Here is a 14470-nt window from a genome sequence, read left to right on the forward strand (position 1 = left end):
CGGTTGCAGTGTCCTGAGGTCATGTGATCTCCTTCTGACAAACAAAGTGAATGGGGAAACCAGATTCACTTTACAACCGTGTAACTAAATTAACAACTGAACTGATTCACTTAACAACTAGGGCAAGAAAGGTCATAAAATGGGGCAAAATTCACTTAACAAATGTCTCACTTAGCAACAGAAATTTTGGGCTCAATTGTGGTCATACATCAAGGACTATCTGTACTTAGAATGCAAATGAATGGAATCTGTTTCTCAAACAATTCATTTATAATAAAAGCATTAATACAAATAGTTCTCTAACTTGCAAAATGAAGCTCAGCCCATCATCATCATCATCATCATCATCATCATCATCATCATCATCATCATCATTATTATTATTATTATTATTATTATTATTATTACTATTATTACAGGTAGTCCTTGACTTACAGCAGTTAATTTAGTGACCATTCAAAGTTACAACACTGAAAAAAGTAATTCATGACTGTTTTTCACATTTATGACTATTGCAGCATCTCAGTTGCAAGCATTGGATGCTTAGCTACTGATACTTGGATGCAAGCATTGGATGCTTGGCAACTGATTCATATTTATGACGGTATTATGACCTTTCATGACCTTCTGACAAGCAAACTCAATAGGGAAGCCAGATTCACTTAACAAACATATTACTAAGTTAACTACTGCAGTGATTCACTTAACAACTGGGGCAAGAAAAGACTTAAAATGGGGGAAACCACTTAACAATTCTCTCACTTAGCAACAAAAATGGGGGCTCAGTTGTGATCATAAGTCAAGGACTACCTATATTCCACAGAAATGCATTGTTCTTTTACATCTAATACTGTGCAAAGCATGGACTACTTATGCATGATGGAGTGTTCCCAGCCTGCAAATGAAGGGATGATTCTAACTTTCCATTTGAGCAAAAGGATGACAATGGAAGTGGTGAGGATGGTGCTTCACCATTCCAAAACTCCACCCCTGACATAGTTCTATTGCAATGTGCAGAAAATTCATCCCTTGGGCAGATTAAGTTCTCCAACTTGGTGTAAAGAAGAAAAAGTAGATGAATCAAATGAGAAAGTGACTTATTTCTGTACCCTTGCACCTAAACTTCACAACCTGAGAGTCTACTCCTGTTGCAGATTTCAGTTATTTTGGATAGTTATTGAAAATTATCATTATATTCTCTTTAAAAAAAGTTAGGCATGATGCTACAAAGATCTTTATACTATTTCAAACATTTATACACAATTGATTGAATGTTATTTGAAATGTGATGGACTGTGAGTTTCTCCGATAACTTGGTTTAAATTTATTTTGTAATGCTTTTCGGTAACACAGGGCAATGGCCCATAACAGCCAATGTGACTCATGATGGTACTTTCTATCTCACTAAGAAGACTGTCTTTAAGATATCAGATGAACAAACCTTAGGCAAATAGAAGAGCCTTTATCTGCCTGAAAAACAGAAAAGCAAGCACCAGAATTGCATGTGGTGCAGGAAATGTGACTCTGCTCTTATTAAAATGTTCTTAAATCCCACTAGGAGGAGATCACATCCATAGCTAGGCTCAAGAGCAGTGGTAGTCAACCTGGTCCCTACTGCCCACTAGTGAGGGTTCCAGCTTTCATGGTGGGCGGTAGGGGTTTTGTCCGATACTGAAGCACTTTCCTTTTTTTTAAATTTAATTGACTTTTTAAAAAATTTTCATAGAATTATTTAAAAACATTTTCATTAGGTTTTCATAAAATCCCCCGTGACAATTTAAATTTCTGAAAATATACTATTTGTATCACCCGGGCATAAGTTTAGTTCACGTTACGTAAGTGGAACTAAATGGCACTATAGTGCAACCAGAAACAAAAGAGCCTCGTCCCAGAATAGCTCATGCATCTCCCCCCCACACCACCCAGCTGTAACAGACAAGCAGAGCTGGTAGCCGGCACCACCCCCAAACCCAATCCACAATGCGCGAGAGGCATGCTCAGATGATACACGGCGCAGGCTCTTTTATTTGCAGTCGCACTGGTCAGTACGCAGTTAGATTTGTGAGAGTGAGCACGTACCTACAGCTTCAAACAAAATATTGTGAATATTGTGAGCCCATGTCTCAAAAAAAGAAATACGCTCGTGGCTATTTGCCAGAGTATCTGAAGATGGGTTTCATAGAATCTGTTGGAAATAAACAACATCCAATGTATTTATTGTGTGATAAAACATTATCCAATGAGGCAATGAAGCCAAGTCGATTGCAAGAACATCTTTCTACAAAGCATCCAAATGATAAGAACAAGCCCATTGAATATTTTCAGGAAATATATTAAAAATTTCAAAATCATTCAACAATCGTTGCATCATTTAAGAAACAACATGCTGCAAACGAAGATCGATTAATTGCCGCTTATCGCATTTCACGATTAATTGCAAAAAGTGGTAAAAGCTATAATATTGGAGAAACTGTAATAATACCCTCTATAAAAGAATTTATCTTAACAGTAATGCATCAGGATATACTTGAGATTTTAAAAACGTTGCCCCTAAGCGATAGCACAGTAAAGCAACGAATTGAAGAAATGGCAGTTAATGTTGAAAAAAAACTTATAAGTATTCTCCAAAACTCTTCATTTTCCATGCAATTGGACGAGTCTACCATTGCAGATAATAATGCTTAATTGATGGCATATGTACGTTATTTTGATGAAAACAATACATTATGAGAAGAAAGGCTATTCGCAATAAATCTCATTACAGATACAAGAGGATTATCTATATTTAATACTGTGAAATCATACTTTACAAAAAATATTACTTTGAATAATATTGTTGCATGCGCTACTGATGGAGCACCATCAATGGTAGGTCACTATCGTGGATTTGTTGCTTATTTGAAGGAAGAAGTGCCAAATCTTTTATGTATTCATTGTGTGGTGCACAGACAACTTCTTGTAGGAAAACATCTAAGTACAAGTCTCCATTCATCATTAATTATAATAATTCGAGCCATAAAAATATTACTTTGAATAATATTGTTGCATGCGCTACTGATGGAGCACCATCAATGGTAGATCACTATCGTGGATTTGTTGCTTATTTGAAGGAAGAAGTGCCAAATCTTTTATGTATTCATTGTGTGGTGCACAGACAACTTCTTGTAGGAAAACATCTAAGTACAAGTCTCCATTCATCATTAATTATAATAATTCGAGCCATAAACAAGATCAAATCCAATGCAAAAAATAATAGAATGTTTCAACAGCTTTGCCAGGACAATAATGAAGATTTTATTACGTTACTTTTGCACACAGAAGTTCGGTGGCTGTCAAAGGCTTGTTTTGTAGCATTATATGATAGTGTCATACAATTTTTTGAAAGTCATAATGAGACCAATCTGTGTCAACAGTTAAAAACAGTAAAGAATGATGCCTTTTATTTGGCAGATATTTTCATGAGATTTAATGATGTCAATTTGCAGCTTCAAGGAGTTAATAAAACTCTTATAGGTTGCTAAAGTATTGTGTCATTATTTATTGACAAACTTGAACTACTTCGTTATAATCTATTGAAGAGAGAATTTCATCAGTTTCCTGAATTATCATCTATAAAAGATGATGTAACTCCAGAAGATATTGACAGGTTCAGTAGCCACCTCAATGAACTTAAATTGGACATGGAAAAACGATTTGAATATATTTTGAAATTGAAGGTGTATGACTGGATGAAAAATCCTTTTACCGCAAATATTGAAGGGGCTGATACAACTTGCCAAGAACTGTTAGAAATTAGATATGATGAAGAAAGTAAACATAAATTCGATAGTGGTGGATATGAAAACCTATGGCAAAATAAAAAAATAAAAAAAATAAAAAAATGCCTGACTTATATCCAAATATGTGGAAAATGATATTCAGTTTATTGATACCTTTCCCTACCTCATATCTTGTGGAATCAGGCTTTAGTGCTGTTAATCATATTATGACCAAAGAAAGAAACCACCTGAATATTTCCGAAAGAGGAGACCTTCGTTTGTTCCTTACAAAAATTGAGCCAGATATCCAGTATTTAGTTTTGCAGCATCAGCCTCAGGGATCTCATTAATAATTTAATTAATTAAATGTAATTTCATCAGACTTCATGCTTCTATATATGCAAAGTATAAATAAAAAGATAGATTTAACTACAGTAAGTTGTTTTATAAAGATTTATTCTGCCAAATTTAGCGAAAGTCCGACATAAAGTATTTGGTAAGTAATTATTATTATATGCTTTAACTTGCTGTAACTCTGCTTTATAAATTTTATAAAGTAAAGTTACTTCCCTACTTTATAAATCATTATTACTGTGGAACCGGTGGGCAGTTAGAAAATTTTACTACTAACAGAGATACAAAAGTGGGTGGTAGGTATAAAAAGGTTGACTACCACTGCTCTAGAGATTTACCTTGCAAATGTATTTTTGTGTTTTTTATAATATCTTCCATTTTTCCCTAATAACAATGGAAAACCTAGACATGCTCTTACCTAGTTTCTTCTCTATCTGAGGAGTGCAACTTGTCAGGATCTTGTTACTAATTTAAATATTTGTTTTTATATATCAAAGAGTTTTAACAGATTAAGCAATAAATGATGGGAAAAGTTGTGGTATAAAAAGAAACTAGAAAAAGAGGCTGACACTATTATAGGGGAAGCAATGCAAATGCATTTAAATACAGGGAGGAAGGGAATTAAATACATTTCTAATACTGATTTTAGCCAGGTATTTATTAGACTATTTGTTGACTGTGCATTTTCTCTGTTGGCTTAAACTATACTGTACTTTTAATAGTTACTTCTTTTGTTTTATTATTATAAAATTCTTTTCACATATTTGTTAATTTTGTTGGCACAAGTACTTGTTGGTAAGAGAAAGAATTAATGGCATCATTGCTGGTCTGTGTATAAGTTTATTCATCCATATGGCAAATTATATTGCTTTGACTTTTTAATCACATATGATGAAAGTTACGATTTGGTATATGTATTCTACTTAATTTTAATAAAGAGGGGTACTCAGAAAGGTGGCTGTCCCTTTGCAGACATAATGCTGGTGACAGGGTTAAGTCACATTGTCCACATCACAACTGCACGATTTGTAGAAGGACCACACTGATAAATTAAAAATAATGGTGGGTTGCAAACAAAAGTGTATTTTCTAAAATGCAAGGAAAACTTTAAGCCTACTGTTCTCAGTTCTATTATTTGCACCTCTGAATCTCTGATTATAGACCTTGGTGGTTGCTTTGGACCGCATTGAGGTTTAAAAAGCAGCCCTAGCACCCAGCAGCTATCTAACATAGGAGATCTTTATTAAATTAGTGATTAAGCTTTTAATCACTATTTTTAAATTATATCAGCTCCCATGACATTATCTCATCTCAACATGACTGTAATTAATTCTGAACATGTGATCTGTAATATTTGCAGAGCATAGGCCATTTCAGCTTTTTTTCTAATGGGGAAACTGGAAGAGTTCTGTTCCATTGTTGGGAAAACTACTGCACTTGGTTCATCCTCAAGAGGTAGTTACTGTCATCAATCAAAAATTAACTTGCTTGTTGGGAGGGGGAATCTTCATTCTAATGTCCCATTTATATATACAAAGCTGTTAGGACATGTAATCATGGATATTTAAAAACTAAACCTTTATTATTGCCACTTGAAAGACAAAACATTTTTACCTCTACACCAAGAAAATTGTATGAAGTTATCTAAGGCCAACTCTCAGATATCTATATATACTCTTATTGATGCTTGCGGGTTTTCTCATTTCCTCTATTAAAGTTCATTTACATGAGATATAATTTTCAATTCAGAACCAGATGTACAGACTGAATTTCAGTAAACATAGGAACATGTTGTGTCTGGTTCCACTGCTTCTCGGTTTGTTCACTCCATCATTTCAGACTCAGTCTTCCCATTGATAACCAAAGGCCACTATTTGCTTGAATACAGATGCTTTCGGCAACCAGGATCTTGCTTTAGCAGTTCTTTGGCAGAATGAAGAATTATAAAAACCTACATTCCAGTGACTAATTTATATATTGTATAAGGTACAACTTTCAACTTGGTCTAAAGTGATGAGACAGGTACAATTAAAAAGCATTAAGACAGAAGTCTCCAAGTGTGTTTGGGACAGAGTATGTTGTGTGATAAGCATGGTTAATAGAGGAGTGCAGTGGCTCCCATATGGTTAGGACGTTGGGCTGACAATCAGCAGGCTCACATTCGAAACCCAGTTGCTGCTATTTGACTGGATGAGCTCTCATCACTTGCTCCAGCAGTTTGAAATCAAGTGACCATGAGTAAGTAGATGGGTACCACTTCAGTGGGCAACTTTATGAGACATGAAAGGAGCCCCCAACTTGGCATCACCTGGGCAATTGTGATTTCACCAGCTGATCCTTTCACTACAGAAGCACCTCATGCTTCCAACACAGAAAAAAAGCATGGTCAATCACAAAATACCCATTCACCAGAAGGCAAACTACTATAGGTATTTCTGATCTCCACCCCTTTCTAGCTGTGCAAAATACTCCTCTATCTAACCAATACATTGAACTATTTTGTTTCGTTAGAATGCTTCTTGGAGACATGGGTGGTTAGAAACAGAGCTTTACTGGAAAGAGACCATAGTTGAAACTGTCATTTTGCTTGCTAGCTTTTCATTAACATAATATTTTATAAATTCAGTGGCTCAGAGAACAAAATCACTAGAAGAAACACTGGCTAAACAGGGTCCCTCAGATGGCATATCTGAGATCAGTTCACCTCACAATTTCACTCTCAGGAATTGTCCACAACAAAAGGGGAGGACTACAATTAGATCAGAATCTTACCTCTCATCCATTTTTCATAAACCATTCTACAAATACAATAGTAGAGAATAAAAACATCTATTAAAATGCCAGTTATCTCTTCTCCTGCTTTAAAACAATGCAACATATTTTGCTGATTTTGATGCAATATTTAAGCCTTAAAAATATTTCAAATACAAAATTAATATACCTTCAGGGATGTAATTCTGTTTTCTAACTTCATACCAAAAACATCCAGAGGTTTTAGTTTGGATTCCTTATCTTGTAACACAACATATAGTTGAAAAATGTTCTGCCTCCAGGTACTTTCAGCACATATGTGGAACAATGGAGAAATCACTATGCATTTTATCATATAGAAGTTGTGTAGGCTGATTTGTTGCTCTCAACCCCTCCCCATTCCAGAAATTTATTTATTTATTTATTTTATGTGATTTGTATGCCGCCCTATCTCCATAGACTCAGGGTGGCTCAAAACAATAAAAACAAACCCAATGAAACATAAAATACATACAAAACACATAAATGTATAAATATAAATTTAAAACATATATTAAAACCCATTAAAATAATCAAACCCCCTCAGTCCAAGTTGGGCGATGTAAACAATCATGTTTTTAATTCGCGGCGGAAGGTGCAAAGGTCAGGAGACAACCGAAGCCCCAGGGGGAGTTGATTCCAAAGAGTGGGTGCACCCACAGAGAAAGCTCTGCCCCTGGGGGTCGCCAGCCGGCATTGTCTAGTCGACGGCACCTGGAGAAGGCCCTCCATGTGAGAACATACCGGGCGATGGGAAGCTGTTGCTGGCTGCAGATGGTCTGACAGATATCCTGGGCCTAAGCCATATAGGGCTTTATAGGTCATCACCAGCACCTTGAATCTCACCCGGAGGGCAACCAGTAACCAATGCAAGTCGCGCAGGAGGGATGTAACATGGGAGTATCAGGACCTTCCCATCACAACCCGTGCGGCCGCATTCTGCACCAACTGAAGCCTCCGAGTGGTCCTCAAGGGCAGCCCCAGGTAGAGAGCATTACAGTAGTCAAGATGGGAGGTGATTAGTGCATGAGTAACTGTGCGTAGAGCATCTCGGTCGAAATAGGGACGCAACTGACGCACCAGACGAATCTGGGCATATGCCCCCCTCTAATACTCAGAGACTATTAAACAACTACACCCACTCTATTCTCAACATTATTCAAGGCCGAGGGGGAAATATTTCCACTAACTAAATGGCACCAAAAAAAAAAGAGTCTGTATTTCATAGTTACTTTGGTTTACTGAAATTAGTCAGTTCTCTCAAGGCAATGGAGATGTAAATATTGCAGAGACTTTTTTCAATCCCAGAAACTGAAACAAATATGGAAAAAAGGTAACGTAAGCCATATCAGAAAAGGGGACTACATTTGTAATGGAAAAGTGATAGTCAAATATTTTCTCAAAATAGAACTTAATCGTTTAATTACAGATAGTCTTCGAGTTATGACCACAATTGAGCCCAAAATTTATGTTGCTAAGTGAAACATTCATTAAGTGAGTTTGACCCACTTTATGACTTTTCTTGCCCTAGTTGTTAAATGAATCATCGCACTTGTTAGGCTTTTCACCCTCCCCAGACTCTGGAAGGTTTCCTTGAGCCTTCAGGAGGGCGAAAACAGCCTCCCCCGGGCTCCAGAGGCCCTCCGGAGGCCGGAAATGGGCTCATTTTTGAACTTCCAGTACTTCCAGTAGGCTCGTTTTTTGCCCTCCCCAGGCTCCGGAGGCTTTCCTCGAGCTTTCGGGAGGGCGAAAACAGCCTCCCCCGGGCTCCAGAGGCCCTCCGGAGGCTGGAAATGGGCTCATTTTTGAACTTTCAGTACTTCCAGTAGGCTCATTTTTTGCCCTCCCCGGGCTCCGGAGGCTTTCCTCGAGCCTCTGGGAGGATGAAAATGGCCTTCTCCGGGCTCCAGAGGCCTTACTGAGGCCAGAAACGGGCCCATTTCCAGACTTCTGGAACTTCTGGTAAGCCCATTTTTTGCCCTCCCAGAGCCTAAGTGCGGCCCCTGCACTTACCTGGCATCCAAAACAGGCTGCGTGGAGACTCTTAGGAGAGGAGGGGTGGGGTGGGCAGGGTCAGCCAGTACTTGAAACAACCGGTTCGGCGAACCAAATTAAAATTAACTTCCGGTTCGCCTGAACTGGTCTGAACAGGCTGAATCCCACCCCAACTTGCATCACATTGCATAAACCATTTAAATGACAGGTATTCTGCATGCCTGAAGACAGATATTTCACAAAATCACCTAATTCTAAAGACCAATTATTTTTTGAACAAATAATTACTTCCCAGATTATTTGATCAAGTGCTTTATTTTTAATCATTCATTTCCTGAGACATTTGGAGTATTCATACTGAACAGTGTGTAATGCACATGGATTCTCTAATTTAGTGCATCCCAATACAATCCAGAGTTATAAAACATCAAGGGTAGAGTACATTTCCTCAGATCACTTTTCATTGTATGGGGGGGAAATGCTAAATGTTGCTTTTGATTTTGTCTTGATTACACACTCTCATACACAGATTACATCAGACTTTAAGGAAGAAAGGGACTACTACTTTAAACTATTTGCCCCCAAAATTAAGCATTTAAATCTTCATCTTTTATACATGATTTATCTCTAAAGTATTCATGCCAATGAGTTATATGAAGGAGAGGAGGGGAGGGGAGAGATTATAAGAAACACAAAGAGACACAGATAAAGAGCTTCTAGATTAAAACAATAAATGTGATGTTATTTAAAATCACAATGTCATAATAACTAAATAAATTATATTTGTTTGGAATAAGCACTTTAAAGGAGAAAATGATATGTTTGAATGTAAGTACTTAAGAAAATGAGGCTGTGTAACTACATACAGGCCTGTCTAGAAAAATGCAATAACAAAATCTAATCCAGGGTGGTCTGGCAGGCTCAAACTGGCCCAAATATTGCTTCCACTCTTTGGGTGGTCATCTGAAGCTGGGTGAATTGCAGAGCCTGGCTTCCCAATGCATCACAAGATCAGCTCCTCTACCTCTAGTCAAAAGCTGAGTCAGGGATTGGCAGAGACTGTTAAAAAGTGAAGGAATCTGCACTGATTTGTCCAAACATGGAGTTGTAGCTGGCACAGATGGAGCAAAGATGAAGATTGGTGGGTGGGGGAGGGATCCAGGGGATTGATTAGTGATAGAAAGAGTGATCATCACCAAAGAACAATAAGCCATAAATTGTGAGCTGTGTGTCTGATTTTCTTTCTTTTCCAGAATACAATGCAAAGGATTTCCAATTAGTCATACTAAAACTAAAACAAATCAGCAAAATTATATAGTGCAAACTTGCGCTTTTCAGATTGCACTGTGATGAGTGGTATACGTGTACTTGCCAAAGCTTCTAACATTCATTTTATGGCTTTTGCACTGCAGACAGCTTTGTTGACTTATTTACATATCTACTTGTAAAAAGCAAAACAGAAAATAGAAATTCATGGCCATTATACTTAATCTCTCCATAGCAGAAGGGAACACCATGTAGTCCCAGGACTACACATGGACTCAACTCTCCTTTTTGTAGTCCTTGGAGCCCCACCTAAACAAGACTGCTAAAAATAGTTATCCATGTTTCCCCCAAAATAAGAAAGAGTCTTATATGTATTTTTGCTCTAAAAGATCCATTAGGTCTTATTTTCAGGTGATGTCTTCTTTTTTTCATGTACAGGAAGCGGCGAGTGTGCGAGGGCCAATGGTGTCCATCAGTAGCTGGAGTGGGGAAACTGCTACCCCCAGGCCAGCCCTCTCCATCCCACTGTCTGCTTGCCTGCGGCTGCAACAGGACAAGTAGCTGCACAGTGCGTCCAGTGGGCCGGTGCTGCCACCACGAGGTGAGTCAAGGCAGGTGACAGGGGGTGGAGCTGCCTCTTTCTGCCTGCCAAACACCCACCGAAGCTGCGCAGAGCAGGGGAGGCATGCGCCTCCCAGCCTGCAGGGCGCGTGGGGCAGCTCCAGCAGGAGGTAGTTGGACTGGCTGTGGATCACCGGGTTGCACACAGCCAGCTTCTTATGCTGGGACAGTGCCTAGTGGAGGCTGCTGGACAGCAGCTGGAACTTGGTGGCATGCCAGGCAGAAGGTGAGATGGTGGCAGCAGCCAGTGCCAGAGAAGCCACAGGTGAGGTATAAGCTAAAGGCAGCCAGGGGCAGCCCCATGCCTGCCTCACACAGCTGGCATGAGAGCTGCAGCGCCCACCAGGGCCAGGGCCTGAAGAGCACTGGGCTCAGCCCATAGCCCTGCACCTGCAGCATCGAGTAGGCATAAAAGCTGGCACTCAGCAGCCTGAAGGCACAAAATAATACATCTTCCCACAGCCCCCACCATCTCCTTCCCCTTTCTGGGTCATGAGAGCTCATGCCCACCAGGTCCGTTGGGATTGGAAGTTTGATCGCATCCCATGAGAAACCCTCCATCCCTGGGGGACAGTTGTCTGTGAAAGCCCAGGGGGCTTGAAATAAAGCAGCCAGAAGAGCGGGGGAGGAAGAAGGGAAGGAGAAAGTACACAAAGCAGCCGGGCCTTGGGGCTGGCCAGGCGGTGACAGTGGCGGCCTCTGGAATCAATCCAGGGAAAAATGGATGGCTGAGGAGGCACTTTCTTTCCTTTCTGCAATCACTGAAAGAGCCAAGCGGCAATTGCTCAGGTAAAATGAAGGTAAGGGTGTGTGTGTGAAGAAATCTTATTCCCCCCGACATGAGTGACGTGGAGCTGACCAAACCCCCTCGGCAACCACAATACGTACTAATGTAAATGCATCCATTGGGCTGACAATCATAACTGGGGCTTAATTGAGGGTAGGGCTTATATTATGAGCAGCCTGAAAAATCATGCTAGGGCTTATTTTATGTTTGGGTCTTATTTTCGGGGAAACACAGTATTTTATGACGGGAAACAAATGAAAACTGAAGTTTGTGTTCCAAAATAAGCATGTCTTTGATTTTTTAAAAAAACAGTGAAAATATTCAGTTCCCTCCAAATCTGTCTCCTACTGGTGTGTTGTGGCCCCATCCTTTAAGCAACCAAAAGTACCTCAAAAAAATTGTTCACCCCTATTCTACTGTATAGCTTTTCATATATAACTCCAATGCACAATTTTCATAAACAATTTCAATGCACAATTAGAAGCAAGTCAATATGAAATGAGCACCAAATGAAATGAGCTCCAAATGGATCATGCCAGTTCTAAGAAAGAATCTAAGATATCAGAGTCACTGTCTGTCTGTGCATGCAAAACTTTAAAAAAAGTCTGATTATACCTATTAATATTTTGTTCTTTTATCCTATCAGCCAATATACAGTATATAGAATCAATACCCAAAGAACTTACAATTAAAATAAAATAAAAAATAAGCTAAGCTTATCTATCAGATAGCATAAATACATAGGACCCATAAATGTTTATATTTGTCTTAAAATGTCTCTGCATGATTTTCAATCTAATTTTTGTGCAGCAATTCATTTTTATTGCTGACTGCCACATTTTATAACTGGCAAGCTTCAGCTTTTTAAAGTTGCATGCTGTTCCTACAAACAAATGAAGTACAGCACTGTTAGAAAATAGGAAATAAACTGGTTTTAAAAAGATTTATTATGCAAGTTTAAAACCCAGTTTGGAATTAATCTGAGGTTTTTTGCTATACATGGAGTTCAGCAGCCTATTTTACCTTCATCTTAGTTCCTTGAACCTGCATTCAGGCCTTTAACTCTTGATTTATTGTACAGGTAGTTCTTGGCTTACAATCATTTGTTTAGTGACTGCTTAAAGTTACAATGGCACTGAAAAAAGTGACATAACTGGTACTCACAATTACAACCACCACAGCATCCATATGGCCATTTGATCAAAATTCAGATTCTTGGCAACTGACATGTATTTACAATGGTTGCAGCATCTTGGAGTCACGTGATCACCATTAGCAACCTTTCCAGCCAGCTTCCAACAAGCAAATTCAATATGGGAAGCCGGATTTGTTTAACAACTACGTTAACAACACTTAACTTCAGTGATTCACTTAACTTCAGTGATTCACTTAGCAGCCATGGAAAAAAAGGTTATAAAATTGGGTAAGACTCTCTTAACTGTCTTGCTTAACAATGGAAATTTTGGTCCCAGTTGTGGTCATACGTCAAGGACTACCTGTAGGATAGTAGCACAAAGAGTCTAGAAACACTGGTGTTCAGATCAGCTTTACAGCATTAACATTTGTGGAAAAATGAGTGAATAGGAAGCAAAGCTGGGGAGAAAGACTTGTCACCCAGGTGTAATGGGAAGTAATGCAAGATAAAGGGAAAGATGGAATATTCCAATAATTAGAAGCAGAAGCACTACATAATTACATGCTGGTTGTTGATACATGCAAGTGGTAGGATCTTAGTGGTATGAATTTTCTGAGAACTTATCTAAAGTCTACAAGCATGTATTGTTTATAATGTTCTTTGTATTTGTATAACACCAGAGTGCTTTGGGACTAGAGCAGGATAGAAATACTGTAAATAGATGTGTACGGGAGCCAATTACTGGTTTAGATAAGCCTCCAGCCTGATTCAACAGATTTTTTACATTCAGTTGAACATTGGGCTAACAGTTCCAAAAACAAAAACTAGTTGCAGAATAATAACCTCTCTAGAGATGTCTACTTGGCATCTATTCTTTTCATTTGATGTGCCAAGTAAAACCTCTTTTTAAACTTCTCAAACACTTTAATTTACTATACTATACGATTTTCTGCCAGTTGACTCAGTATTGTTCTTTCTCACAATTATATACTTCTAGCAGTTGTTGATTTTTATATTTCTCTCTATAAACAATATTTTAGCATTGTTTTTAATTTTACTTAATTATCACCTATTAGGATTCTAGTGATTTAATTTTTTTAATTACTGGTTTAATGTTTGCGATAAACCTCACCCTGAGATTCTGTTTTTAAATATTTTTTTAATCCCACATTTATTATTTTTACAAATAACTCAAGGTGGCGAACATACTTACTACTCCTTCTTCCTCTATTTTTCCCATAACAACAACTCTGTGAGATGAATTGGGCTAAAAGAGAGTGACTGGCCCAAAGTCACCCAGTCAGTTTTCATGTCTAAATTAGAATTAGAACTCAAAGTTTCTTGATTTCTAGTCTGGTGCCTTAACCACTAGACCAGGGGTCTGCAACCTTAAACACTCAAAGAGCCATTTGGACCCATTTCCCGCAGAAAAGAAAATACAAGGAGCCACAACACCTGGATGGGTGTGGCCAACTCAACGTCACTCACTCCCACCCAGTCACAAGACACACACACACCCGCCACACCTATGCAGCCAGTCATTAGGGCAGAGAACCGGTTGTTAAATTATTTGCAATGCCTAAACCCTCCCCTCCCAGCCACCTCTTGTCACACCCGGCCTCGCCTGCTGGCCACTCGCCTCAAAAGCCTCAATGTATTTTTAGTTCTGTAAAAATGTTGTTCACCTTCCCCCCTCTCTCTCCCTCCTCCTCCCTCACTCCCTCTTTCTCTCTTTTCCTCCCCACTCTCTATCTCTCTGTCTCT

At 38.7% G+C, this 14470-nt stretch overlaps 1 protein-coding gene across 2 annotated transcripts in view; it reads right to left on the reverse strand.

Annotated features, from left to right (window-relative positions):
* NHS (NHS actin remodeling regulator) overlaps positions 1–14470 on the reverse strand; it is a 540422-nt gene that overhangs the window by 504064 nt on the left and 21888 nt on the right. The gene's annotated exons all lie outside the window — the stretch shown is intronic.

The sequence above is a fragment of the Pantherophis guttatus genome, chromosome 5 (genome assembly GCF_059756535.1).
Source record: "Pantherophis guttatus breed Tessera chromosome 5, ASM5975653v1, whole genome shotgun sequence".
NCBI classification, from domain to species: Eukaryota; Metazoa; Chordata; class Lepidosauria; order Squamata; family Colubridae; genus Pantherophis; species Pantherophis guttatus.